We start from the raw sequence: 14,191 nt of genomic DNA on the forward strand, positions 1-14,191 counted from the left end.
GCAGTGTAATAAACTGACACCTCCTCATTGAAGAGTCACGTGATCTGTAAAATGGGAATAACGATACTACTCCCAACATGCATATAAACTGCAGAATTGCACAGAACCTAGATGACACTGGTGGTAGACTGACAATGTGGAGCTGACTATATACAGAAACCTCAGAGGCGGGGTGTGTGTGTGTGTGTGTGTGTGTGTGTGTGTGTGTGTGCGTGCGCGCTTTAATTCTAGCAACTACTTCCCTGAGTTACTGCCTATAGCCACCAAATTGAGGACTACCTCAAATTTGGGGCATAGGTCAAAATCCCAAGTGGCTCTTTTGCAGAAATTGACCAACTTCCTGTGGAAATTCAGGGCACCAAGAAGAGACGAAACAATCTTGAAATAGAAGAGCAAAGTTGGAAGACTCGCATTTCTCTGTTTCAAGACTTACCATAAAGTGCAATAAGCAAGACAGTGTGTTACTGACATAAGACAGACATATTGATAAATGGAAGAGAATTGAGAGCCCAGAAATAAAGTCATGTATCTATTGTCAATTGATTGATGAAAAGGGAGCCAAGAGAATTCAATGAGGAAAATGATAGCTTTCAACACATGGTTCTAGGACAACTAGATATCCATATGCAAAATAAATTGAACCCATTCCTCTTACTACAAACAAAAATGAACTCACAATGGATCACAGACCTACATGTAAGAGCTGAAACTATAAAATTCTTAGCAGAACACATGAGTACGTCCTCATAACCTGGGGATAGGCAATGGTTTCTTAGATATGATCCTTAATCACAAGTGACAAAAGAAAAGCATAGCTCGTGTGGACTTTATCATAATCGAAAACTTTGGTGCTTCAAAGGAGACCATCAAGAAAGTGGAAAGATAATCCACAGAAGGAGAGAAAATATTTGCAAAGCATATATCTGATAGGGGACTTGTATCTAGCATACACAAAGAATCCTTAAAATTTAACAATAAAAAGGTGACTCGCTTAAAAGTGGGCAAAAGACATTTTATCTGCAGAAGATACACAAAGGCTAAATGCACATGAACAGGTGCTCACTATCATGAGGCAGCACGGAAATGCAAATCACAATCAAGAGCTGCACTTCCCAACTACCAGGATGGCTCTGATCAAAGCACAGAAAATAACAAGCATGGGGGATGATGTGAAGAAATGGCAATCCTCATATGCTGGGCCTGGGAATGTAGGAGATACCCACTTTGCAGCAGTTTGGCCATTTCTCAGAATGTTACAGGTGAAGTTACTACCTGACCCAGCAATTCTACTCCTAAGGATATATACCCAAGACAAAAGACAACACATATCCATGCATAATAGCTAAAAAGTGGAAACAACTCAAAAGTCCAACAACATTTGAATAAACAAACTGTGGTATACCCATACAATGTAAGATTATTGACCAATTCAAAGGTGTGAAGTACTGATAATTACTACACCATAGATGAGCCATGAAGACATTAAGCTAAATGAAAGATGCCAGTCATAGAACACTGTATACTGTATGATTCTACTTATATGAAATGTCCAGAAAAAGTAACTCCATAGAGACAGAAAATAGATTAGGAACTCCCTAGGGCTGGAAGAGGGGGCGCTGGAGGGCATGTGGGGAGTGACTGCTAATAGGTATGGGTTTTTTCCTTGGGGTGATGAGAATGTTCTGGAATTAGACAGTGGTGACAGATGCACAACTTTGTGAACGCACTAATGACCACTGAATCACTCACTTTATGTAGATGAGTTGTATGCTTTGTTAATTATAGTTTCATAAAGCTATTGAAAAAACTGGGAGCCTAGCCCTATTCCCATGATTCCCGCCCCCCCCTCCCAAGGACAGCTCTAATGATTCAGGTCAGAGGCTGGAGCTCAGTTGCTCCCTTAAACCTGGCGCAATCCTGCTTCTGTATCCCCCTGCTGTTAAAAACCGAAGTATTTTTATTCTCAAGGATGGGTATCCAGGCAGTGAGGTCCCTCCAGACCCAGCGTTACCATTAACGTAGTTGCCAACTCACAAGCCAGTCCCGCTTGGCAGTTTTCAAGATTCTCTATGGAGGAGTCAAGCTTCTGGTTTGGGATCCTTCTCAGAGGAGGCGGGAAACCAGCTAGGGAACTGAGTTCAAGTCCTTGTCTCTAAATAAGAACAATAGAGCCTGGGGAAGATGGCCGGGGGACGTACCATGGTTAATGCGGTACAAGTATGACACTGAATTTCTCTCCTTCTCCTCGACTAATTAGATTTCCATTTTAATTAGGCTAACTCCATCTGCCATCCCTTCTTAAATCCTTACACCAGCAGAACATGAGATTGCATCCCAGTCCAAAGTTTCTATCCAGTCAGGTTGGAACAGCAAAGAATTTACGGAAGTCAGATTTGACAGAGGCTTATTTGTATAATTAATAACTCAATTAGCTGAGATTTTGTGGGCAATCTACATTTCAATTATGACATTGCCCCCTGCGTGAGTTAGCCCAGGAGAGCAGCACTTTAGGGGGAAAAAAACCGCTAGAAATGACATTTCTGTATATCCCCGAGATTCCAGGGACATCAACTCACCAGGAAAAGCCAGACAGAAATCTAAAGGCATGACTCAAAGTGCTCGATTCCCACTGGTAGCTGGTTACTCATGGAGCTTTGTAAGAAAGAAGACTCTCAAATATCGAGTTTAACATAAATATGTCTGTTCCCTGCATATTTTCCAAACTTTAAAGGCTTCGAGTTCTTTCCAGACTTCTAGTTACAAGAAAAAAAAAAAAGGTTAATTGCCCTGACCCCCTAAAAGACGAGTGCAGACTAGCAAATATGTACACACACAAACATGCACACACAGAGCACCTTGCTCTCATTCTTTTGAGGGGCTCGGGTTTTTCATCAAGAATCTGGCAGGCTCGCCTGCTGGGTCCTGGAGTCATTTCCAAACTTGGAGCCGCCCCCCCATGCTTTCAGGCACTACGTAATTCAGACCTACGTGCATTTCAAGTTCAGTGGCCAATTTGTCAATTGCCTAGGGTTCTGGAGGGGGTCACCAGTATGAATGCTAGGGACGTTGCCCTTAAACTATGAAAAAAAAAAAAAAAGAGCCACAATTTGTCACACAATGTGCTTTTCTTCAGGAAACCTCTATACTTGCACAGCTAGCTCGTAAGAGTTAAATGAAGATGTTGTAAAGACCTTAAAATGAGGCCCCGAGGAAAAAGAGGAATATTCTTCCTCCTCCAACTCCGCTTTGGAGTTCCGAATCAACTTCCTAATCCTGCTGTTTCTGGGCCAACCACCCCCACCCTTCTCTATTCCCTTCCTAGGAACCAACTGCATCTCAGCCTGTTCTCTCTTGGCTCTGCCAGAAGGGAGCCCTCCTGCATGCCTAGGACCACCCACAGACTCCTGGCTCTGTTTGGACAGGAGGACCCAACTGCAAAGAGGGAACATCTTGCCTGTTTCCAAAAGGGGGTTGAGTTACCTTGGTTCAAGCAGTCAGATCTGAGCAACATTACACCCCCGTCCTCATCGACAACAGGGGTGTCCAAGCAGCAGCTGATGGACCCGTGCTTGGCTGGCCAGAGCCTTGCTACCTCTGCAGGTTTATAAAACATAACGACTTCCAAGGCCCACCCCCAGAAATCTGGATTCAGTAGGTCCTGGTGTGGTAACTGAGAATCTAGAATTTCTTGTTGTTGTTCGTTTTTGTATGCTTCCTAGGAAGCGTAGATGGATAGGTGGGTTTGGGAACCGCTGCTCTAGAATCAAGATACTAAAGGTGAGGCTGCCAGGGAAGTGAGCTGAGGAGGGCATACGAGAGAACACATGCTTCTTGACATGGAGAGCACAGGATTCTGTCTGGGGGCCTTGGAGAGAGAAACCGCCCACATCCTGGTGGACATGGAGCTGGTCAGAAAGACAGGGTTTTTAAAAAAGGACAACTTTGGAAGCGAATGGACTTGGCTTCTAGTTCTACCGGTGAGGTTGACAGACACGAGGTCTAGGTCCTCCTCTGTGACTTAGGAGCTGGGAAACCTTAGGCAAGCCTGAGCCTCAATTTCCTCAGGTCATAAATGGGGACGGTGAGGCCAAGGACAGTAACTACAGTCGCTAAAACTTTATTGTGTGCATTTCGTACTGGTTGCGGTCCTCACATCGCAGATGTTGAGTCCACTGGGGAAGTGTGAGTATAAAGGAAGACATTTCACATAATGTGCTTAGCATAGTGCCTTACACATTGTTACAGGGTAGCTACTGTTACAGGTCCATGGCTATATTTGACCAGAAAGATACTGTCTCCTTAAATAGGAGCATACACTTGCACTTGCCTCCGGTCAATAGCCTCCAGGTCACCACAGCCCACTCCCCTCCCTTCCTCTTGCCCTGGTTTCTGATATTGCCCCTGACATATACCTTTAGGTTCTGGCATAAAAGGCCTTGGTTAAAATAAAACCATTCTCACGGAGTAAAACACTTTCCTGACAGACATTCATACTTCAGATACAATTTATTTTTTGGACCAATTACTTAGCAGAAGGGCTGAGGATTAAAAAAAAAAAAAAAGGTTAAGGGAAAGCAAAATTCAAGTCTGTAAACGTGGGTAAAATTTGCATATCATTTCAAGGTAAGGATCTTTTTTTTTTTTTTTAAAGATTTCATTTATTTATTTGACAGAGATAGAGACAGCCAGCGAGAGAGGGAACACAAGCAGGGGGAGTGGGAGAGGAAGAAGCAGGCTCATAGAGGAGGAGCCTGATGTGGGGCTCGATCCCATAGCGCCGGGATCACGCCCTGAGCCGAAGGCAGAGGCTTAACCGCTGTGCCACCCAGGTGCCCCAAGGTAAGGATCTTTATTTTAGAATCAGTGACACATTGGAAAAAGTATTATAATCCGTACACTCTCTCTCCAGAAAAATCCTATGTGGGCATGCACACACATAAAATAATTTGCATGTTATTTCAGGGGATTTGTTCCACTGAGGGCCATCAATGGATACCCTTGAAAAACCAGAGTCTCTAAGTTAAAAATCCACCAGGGGTTGGCAAACTCTTTCTGTACAGAGCCAGACGGTAACTAGTTTCAGCTTTGCAGGTCATGTGGTCTCTGTCACCGCTACTTAACTCAGCCATTGTAGAGGGAAAGCCGCCACAGAGGATATCTAAACAAACTGCATGGCTGTGTTCCAATAAAACTTTATTTACAAAAACAGGAGGCGGGCCAGATTTAGGGGGTAGTTTATTTTGCTAAGTCACTGTAGGTCAGAACTCATTCCGGGAACGTACAGGACCAGAGCCTGCTATGTTATGGACTACGGGGTGACAGGTGGGAATGCCTTCTGCCCCGCAAGCCCCCTCCGTCCTGACTGAGCACCTTCACAGTGCACTCTCCTGGGTGTCCAGGATGGTGCAGTTCCAAGGAAGCCTGCTCACTTCTTATCCATCTCTGGACCCCAGGCCCTCAAGCACCGGGTCCTCTGGGCTGTTTGCATCTAAAACCCCCTTCTCTATAAATTTCTCTGGAATATGCCGCTCCCCATCCACTGATAGGATCTGAAACACAGCGTGGTGTTGGCTCATCCCGGGTAGGTTTTGAAGGGGTTAGAGAAAAAGAGTAACCTTGCCTTAATCCCAGAGTAGGCCTGGGTTGTCCTGAGTAAACTTACATGAGTTACTTAAGTGCGCTTTTGCCCTGGGAGGGAAAATGGCCTTATTAGTTTTGACAAATGTCATGAGAAAACACCACATCTTCACATGTGTATGATTAAAACATAATCTCCCGACAGCGGGAAGAGAAAGCCACTCTTTTCCCCCTGTGGTCATGTTTTTTTAAAGAACCTTTTAAATAACACACAAGGCTGTAATCAGACGGTACCCAAAGATAGAGGTGACATTATTAACGCAGAGGAGCCTGTTTCTCATCCCTCCTCCGCTATCCCTGTCCTGGCCAACACACAGGACGTGCGTCCGGGCTGATACTTAACGCCGAAGGTAGCTCTTCTGCCGTGTGCCCCCAGACCACCTACTGAAGCCTCAACGCGGACTCCCTCTCAGGCGAGTAGGTCCCTGCGCTGTGGCTGAAGTCGCCTCGACAATCAGACAAAGACAAAAATCACTTGATGGAAAAACCACTTGGAATTTCGTAGCCTAGCTCCCCAGTTGCTTCCATTTCCCGAGGAATGGCTTCTTCCTCCAAAGGAGCTTCCTGCCGACTTGAGTTGGGGGAGGGGTGGGAGGGAGGCTGTTCTTCCTCCAGAGCAAACAGTGAACTAACTTGAACCAGCGGAGTCTGGACCCACGACCACTCACCACAGGACGAGCACCTTAAGTGCCCGTTTGGTCTGTGAGCCTCGAGGCTGCGCCATAAAAGCTTAAAACTGCCATGATCTAACCATTGTAAATTCTTGAGCTCAGTCAATTTAAAAACATCCCAAGGAACATTACCACGAAATAGCTTCAGAGTAAACAAGGGGGTAATTCCAGGGTCCCCCCGCCCCCCGCAGGCATGCAGAACGCCTGAACAATGCATCCTTCATGGAACAACTTGAATTCAGATTGTCAGCCACCTCACCTCCTGACAAGACGTATTTGTCTGCCTTCCAAGCATTTACATTTGCTGACATCACCAAAAGAATGCTAGATGAAGCGAGCCTTTTCCTAGATAAACATTTGGTTTTGATAAGGGAAGTTCATTTCTCCTAAATGGAAACATCCCCAAAGGCCACTATTACATTTTTTCACGGGAGGTGAGTCTAAGAGAGGTCTCCAGGACCCCACCAACTGGGTGCTCCGGGCTTGGGCCCTTAACACCAGGGAGGGGAAGCCTGCTGGGAAGCCATGTTTGGTTTTGCTCTTAGAGATCTGTCTGAGTTTCCTAATTAGGAAGAAGCCTGGAGAACATCAAGAGGTCAAATATTTATTCACGGAGAAGAGGCCAGGCTTGCCTAATGTGCTCTCCCGATGGGTAGGTGAGTCACTTTCAAAAGCAGCCAGAATCACAAGCTGCTGAATTTATAAATGGCTGCCAACTCCAGAGGTTAGGACCTCCTTCCCTAAAGCCGCAGGCCTCAGGCTCACCAACCTGCCTGGGGGCTCTGCACAGCAGGAGGGCAGGACTCTGCTCCTTGAGAGGTCAGCCGTGGTCACTGCCATTTCAGAAAGTCTATGACTGTTTCTCTTCCCTAGAGTTGACTTGGAAGCCCAGCTGTCAGCTTGGAAAGGTTATTACCTTGAAGAATGCTGGGTGTCCAAAAGATAAACAGCTAGGGCCTACGATGGTAAGTCTTTGTTTCCTTGGTTCCAGAGTTCCATCCCCTCACCTACAGTCTGCTCCTTTTCTTCTCTCTGCCTCTTTCCCCTCTTTCTCCTCACCCCACCCCTACACCTTTGCACCAACCCTCCAAATGCCTTTGAAGAAGGCAACACCATTTTTTCCTTCCTGGTCTTTAATCTGTCACTAATAGGGATCAGTATTTCCAGTTACATAAAGAGCGCCTGTGTGCTTTATAACATATGCTGACAAATCATTTGGCAAACGCTTTCTTTTGTTGCAACCAACTGCAGTGTGGAGGACTGTAGCATTGGCAACCAAACATGACCGCGCTTAATGAAGCAACAGAGATAAGAAATCCATCCCGATGCTGACTGCAGGCTCTGGGGAGCCAGAGTCATATTAAAAAGGAAAATTGTGATCTATTATATAGGATGGATGTTTGCTGGAATGGTTTCCAGATGGATCCAGGAGGCTCCAAAAGAGAGGTTACTAAAGAATCATGCAAGGTTCACATGGAGGGTGCTGTTAGGCCACGGTTTATTTCGGAGGAATCGGCCCCAGCTTCATCAGTGTAATTAAGACTTTATAGAGTATTCCCTCCAGCGGGACAGTGGACTGGGTCAAATGATGGGAAGTCGTGAAAAGCACTCTCGCTTGAGAAGAGCTAATGCTTCATTTCTTAACAACAAAGATTACTCAGAGTCTACTACGTGTCAGGCACTATTCTTGGCAAACACTAGTGAATAAAACAAGATTCCTGCCCTTACATTTAAAGCAGGGTGGGAGAGGAATAAACAGATGAGAGAGAGAGAGACCAAATAAATCAGTAAACTATATATTGTGTTAGAAGGTGGTTAAGTGCTCTGCATGAAAGAAAAAAAAAAAAAACACATACTAGAATGACTGGGAATCACAGGGAAGAATGTGGTGGGAAGTAGAAAGAGATTGTCCAGGTCGACCAAGCACGACTTTACGGACATAAGGGTATTCCAGACAAAAGGAAAATCAGGCCAGAGCAGGCTTAGCATGTTCCGGGAACTGCAAACAGTCCAGTGTCGGGGGAGCAGAGAGTCTGAGCGAGCGGTGGTGTGTGGGGACTGGCAGGAAGTCAGGGTGAGGAAAGGGGCTGGTGATCCCGTGGTGACTCCAAGGTCACTGAAGGACTTTGACTTTTAAACTAGGGAAGATAGGGTTGCCACTGGAGGCTTCTGAGTTAAGACCCGACTTAGGTTTTCCGAACATCCCTCTGGGGGAGGCTCTTGCTCGAACCCAGGCAAGAGATGGCAGTGACTAGAACTGGGGTGTGCTCCGGTAGGGTCAGAGACCGCGGAGTCTGCAGGCAGAGCCTGGAGCCCTTCCTGGAGGGCTGAGCGCGAGATGTCAGAGAAAGGGAAGAGTCAAAGATGACCTCAAAGCTTCTGGCCCAAGAAATGGGATGAATGAAACTGTCATCGAGGGACACGGCAAAGCTGCAGCTGGAACGGGGAGAAGACAAGAGATCCAAGTCCATGCATGTGAAGCTCCCTTCGTCCAGCGGTCATCCAAGAAGAGAGACAGGCGGACACAGCCACTGAGTCCGGGCAGAGGTCTGAACCGGAGACGCAAAGCTTCATGTTGGCAGCATCTGGAGTGCTCACAGCTGCAAGAAGGGTGAGCTCACCGCCCTTCCAGGCATTTTACGCACAAAGCCACCCTGATCCAGGAAAGGCTTTTGATTCCCCTCTCGGTCTGGTCCTCAATCAGAAGCCCTGCAAGCAAAGGTGAGCAGAGACGGAAGCGGAGAAGCAGCCACCCCTCGCTCTTCAAACCAAAGTCACGGTCAGCTAAGAAGGCACAAAGAGAGTTACGAGGAAGCCTGCCTGAGCTTTCAGAGACAGGAGAGTGGGTGACTCCTGCTTGTTTTGAAAATTATATGGTGCTTCTAGAGAAAGAAGATAATGGGGAAAAACAGCAGGAGCTCCAGAGCTCCGGTGTGCAGTCAAAACAGGCAAAATAACCAGGTACCTGAACTAACCCCCCCCTCACTAAGTTCACCTGAAGTTCTATTTCCTGAGCCTACTAAGTGTTTAGGTCTCCCCTGGAGAGGGCTCTCACCTCTCCTCTCCACCCCCTGGAGCTGCCAGGAGCCATCTGTGGAAGACCTACCCCTCTCATGCAAGACACACTTTATTTATACTTCTCATAAAACTCTTCACGTTTTTATATATTGATTGATATATACTTTGTCTTGTCTCAGGGAGAATTTGAGGCAGCTTATGAAAAGACATAAAATACAAGATGGCATAAATTTAAAATAGGAACAAAAGGAAAAGAGAAATGAGGACGGGGACATAAAGCGGATCCAAGAATGAGGCTAAACTGCATACCGAGAAGATGTATGGGCCACAAACTTGGCTCTAAATTTGTAGCAGCCGATGTGGAAAAGGAAAAATGACATAATTACACAACTCGCCGTGTCCAAAAAGTAAAATCAGTCCAAATGCTCTGGAAAAATTAAAACACTCCCATACGCCCTAGATAACATCACTCTATGCCTTCCTCCCTTCAGGCACCCAGCTCACGACTTGTCTCCGGGAGCCATTCAGTGTCTGTGGATGTGGGAATGAATACATAAGCCATTAAACTCATTCACCCCTTCATTTAGCATTCATTCCCTTACCCCAGGAGTGCTTCCCGACCATAAACTCAGTGGCAGGCGCTGAACCAGGTGCTGGGGACAGGTTGGTGAATAAAACAAACAGGGTTACTTCAGGTACCTTCTAGTGAAGGAGGGTGAGAACACACAAGTAAGCATACAAATAAAATAGTTACAAAGTGCCTCATGCTATGCAGGAAAGAGACGGGAGGCTGAGGTGCAAATTATGAGAAGTAGAATATGGCCTGTGAATGGGTATACTTGGGAAGGCCTATCTGAAGAGGTAATAATGGCTGAGCCCTGAAGTAAGAAAGAGGATGCTATATGAAGAACCAGGGAGCTGCAGGAAAAGCCCTGTGCAAAGGTCCTGAGGCAGAAAAACACTGGGCATGACTGAAGTACACCCGAATGTGGCCAGAGATCATTGTGGCTCAAATACAGTAGGCAGGGCAGAAAATGGCATGAGCTGACCACGGGCAAATCAGATCACACAAGGCCATGTAAATCTTGGAAAGAATTTGGTTATGTCCTAAGTGCAATGAAGGGTTTTAAGCTAGGGAATGATACCCAAGGTATGTTTGAAAGATCACTCTGGCTTCGCATGGGAGAACAGACAGGAAGGCAGGAGGCAGGAAGATCAGTAAAGGGGCTGCTTGTTGTCTGGGCCAGACAGACACCAGAGGAGTAAAAACAGAAAAAAAAGGGGGGGGATGTGGAGAAAGAGGGTAGGTGACAAATGAAATGAGGAGGATCTGGCGGTAGTTTGGACAGTTAGGAATGAAATCATTAAAGGAAGGAGTCAAGAACAGCCCAAGGTTTCTGAGGCAGAAATGATGCCAGTGCAACACCAGCTCAGGAAAACTGAGGCCTCAGCTCTCCTGGGCTCCGTGCTAAGCACGTGGTCTCAATTACCTGTACCATCATCTCAGCCACCCTGTGTGCCGGTACGATTGTTACCATCACCACATTACCGACGAGGCAAAACACAGAAAGGAAATGTCTAAGATGCAAAGTCCATACTTTTAAGAATTAAGGCCATGATGAGAATCGTGTGTGTGTGTGTGTGTGTGTGTGTGTGTGTGTGTGTGTGTGTGCGCGCGCATGCACGCGCGCTTAACACAGTTGTCTGGTACCTCCCAAACTTATTGGATTAGAAGCCCAGAGGTGGGGCTGAAGCATTCCTCTTTTTCAGCAGCTGCAAGCTGACTCGGCAGGCACCGCGGTGACTCAAGCCGTGCTCCGGCTGTTGAAGCAGCATGACACTGTGTGGCCATGTCTCCAGTAACAAAAAGTTACGTACAAGCTACAAGTAACTGGTAACAAAGTGGGACTAATTATTCCTTGTTTTTGTTTTTGCCTTCATCAAGGTCTTAAGTGCTAAAATTCAGACAACTGTTTCTCGAGTTCTTCTTTTAGCAAGTGGTGAGTGGGGGGGGGGGGGGAGGGAGAGAGGGGGCAGAACTCCCAGGGAAGGAGGATGAGACATACTTGCCAAAGTATTCCAGAATCTTTCTTAGAAGCTCAGACCACGAGTGGAGCTTGCAGATTTTTCAAGGGTACACGTGCAAGGTTTAGACTGCTTTCCAAATTTAGAAGTCTTTCTCCAGACTGTTCCAGATCAATGGCTTTCTAGGTTTCACCGGTCTCCAAGAAAGACAATCCTATCACCTGCTCGGCCAGTGAATTGCCATTGTTGGATATCTTTGTCTCAAAGTTCCTTCTTGTATCTAACTTAAACCCCAGGAGCTGTTATTTAAACTCATTTCCTCCTTAACTGCTAGTGGATATTCAAAAGGGTTGGTCTTGATCTTTTTTGAAGCAATCCTTCACATAAGACTTTTCTGTATTAGAAGAAAAAGGAGTCCATAAACTCAGCAAAAAAAGAAAAAGGAGAAAAATCACTCTCAACTTTCATTCCCAGGCGTGGTCTTCCAGAAAAACATAAAATGATTTATCACATACATATGTTAGCATCTGGAGTGAAACTAAGAACTATAATTATGATTGGAATTGTTGAATTTTGAAGCTGGAAGGAGAAGGACAGTTAAAAATATGTATCTATATTTAATAAGCATCCACTATAATTTAATTAGGTTTCCTCATGTCAGCCTCCCAGTCATCCTACAGGAAGGGATCAACGTGCCCTTTTATTTATTTATTTATTTATTTAAGATTTATCTATTTATTTTAGAGAGAGAGCATGAGCAGGAGGGGCAGAGGAAGAAAGACTCTTGAGCAGACTCCCCACTAAGCGTGAAGACCGACACGGGGCTCGATTCCACGACACTGAAATCGTGACCTGAGCTAAAACCAAGAGTCAGATGCTTAACCAACTGTGCCATCCAGGAGCCCCTCAACATGCCCTTCTGGATGCAGGTGAGGAGACTAGAGCTGAGAGGGTTCATAAGACATGTCCATGGCCACACTGCCCAAATGTGCAAGTGAAAGAAGTCAAATTCCAAGACGCATTTAGTGGGGACTTCAAAGCAGCAGTTCTCAACCAATGGCAATTCCACTCCCCAGGGGACAGTGGGGAATCTCTGGAGACGTTTTCGTTTGTCCAACTGGGAGGAGAAGGTGTTTTTGGCATCTGGAGGGTCGTCTAGAAGCCAGGGATGCTGCTAAACGTCCCGTAACACACAGGATAAGCCCCGCCACCAAGAACTAGCTGACTGAGAATGTCAATAGCGCCATGGTTGAGGAACTTTGCCTTAGGAAATTCTCCAGTGAAATCCTTCACGTCTGACAGATTGAGAAATGGAAGCACAAAGATTTAGGAGGAAAGATGTTTATATTTCTCAACTTAATAACTCATTGAATTATTATCTTCAGCTACCTGGAGAGAGTTTACCTTCCTACAAAAAGAAAAAAAAATCTGATTCATTTTGTTTGGCATTTCATAGATGTCGTGAAAGTTTTTTTTCAAAAGCACTCAAGGAATAAGTATGATTCATTTCCTTTCAAGGCCAGCGTGAAGCCTTGCTTTGACGGCACTCAACTATTATTGCCTGGTTCTTCTGAAAGGAGCAGGCTAGATTCAATGGTGAAACCACCAAATGCTCACTATCTGGGAACTTCATCATGTGGTGGTTGAGAGCCAGGGGTCCAGAACCAGCTGGTCTACCAGTGAATCCCAGCTCTGCCATTAATTAATTGCACAACCTTGGGCAAGTTACTTAAGCTCGTTGTGCCTCATTTTCCTAACCTGCCAAAGGGGGATAGTAAAAGTCTGAACTTTGTTCAGGTATCATGAAGATTAATAGAGTAAAATGCTTACTACAATGCCTAGTTCTGAGTATCTGCTGCTGGTATTATTATGATTACTAATATTATTCTTATTCTCTTGGTGAACTAGGAGAATGGAAGGAAGTTCTGGATTTGAGAAAGATTTTACGAATAAATACAAATGTAAGACCTGTCCATTGTTCCCAAACTCAATTGTGGGCATTACAGTTTCTTAGAAAAGGAATGCTGCTCACACGGTTGACAGATAAAAATAGGCCCTTTGCACCTGCTCTAAGGGCTACATGAGTCAATGGCTGTATGAACAGATACATAATTAAAATGCCTGTACACTTACTGTGTGCCCCACACGACACTCTCCATCACATCACACCTCAGTTGTTGTTTTTAACACCACCAAGCAGGCACTCTTTCACAGCTTCCTCTCACCACTCCGGAAAAGAAAATCTACAGAGATGAAGAACCATGCCCAAGGGCACTCAACCAGTTTACTCCAGCACCAGGACCAGAATGCAGGTGCACTTGACTCTGACCTGAGTGTTTAACCACGGTTATATCGCCTCTGCCTGTCTTTTATCTCGGGAACAAAAGCACAGTGTGACCCCGGGGTTGCACAACAGTGAATCAGTTTCCCTCTGATGGACTTGAACAACACATCATGTTCTTGATTTTTTTTCTTTTTGTCTGCCACCTTTTCTCTGTAGGCTGTCCACTAAGTGCTCTAGCTTAACGAGGCCTAAATAAGGTACACGGACCCAAGGACACCTGCGGAGACGCCTTCTGGAGAGCATTTGGTCTGCCCAGGTGCTGGGGAACAAAGGAGGAATTGTAAAAGCCACGTTCATCTTGGAGGCTCCAGAATTATGCCACTTTTAGAAAGGGTGGTTCCTGCGAGACTGGGGAGGCTGCCTGCATGGGAGCGATAAGTCCGAGGCTGGGCCAGATGGCTCCGATAACTGGCACTCCTTCTCCCAAAGTCCAGGCTTGCCACCCAGCAGGGAAGTCTGCTCCCTGCAAAAAGTCCACACCAGCACCCCTTTTCAG

The 14,191-nt window shown here is 45.8% G+C and overlaps 1 protein-coding gene and 1 long non-coding RNA gene across 3 annotated transcripts in view; one reads left to right on the forward strand and one right to left on the reverse strand.

The window, feature by feature from the left end:
* PRICKLE2 (prickle planar cell polarity protein 2) overlaps nt 1-14,191 on the reverse strand; it is a 311,727-nt gene that overhangs the window by 215,463 nt on the left and 82,073 nt on the right. The gene's annotated exons all lie outside the window — the stretch shown is intronic.
* On the forward strand, nt 12,102-14,032 carry LOC130543623 (uncharacterized). The gene is made up of 2 exons (XR_008959102.1): nt 12,102-12,280; nt 13,852-14,032. It is a non-coding gene; the product is annotated as an uncharacterized LOC130543623 (long non-coding RNA).

Source organism: Ursus arctos, unplaced genomic scaffold (assembly GCF_023065955.2).
Source record: "Ursus arctos isolate Adak ecotype North America unplaced genomic scaffold, UrsArc2.0 scaffold_14, whole genome shotgun sequence".
In the NCBI taxonomy this organism is placed as follows: Eukaryota; Metazoa; Chordata; class Mammalia; order Carnivora; family Ursidae; genus Ursus; species Ursus arctos.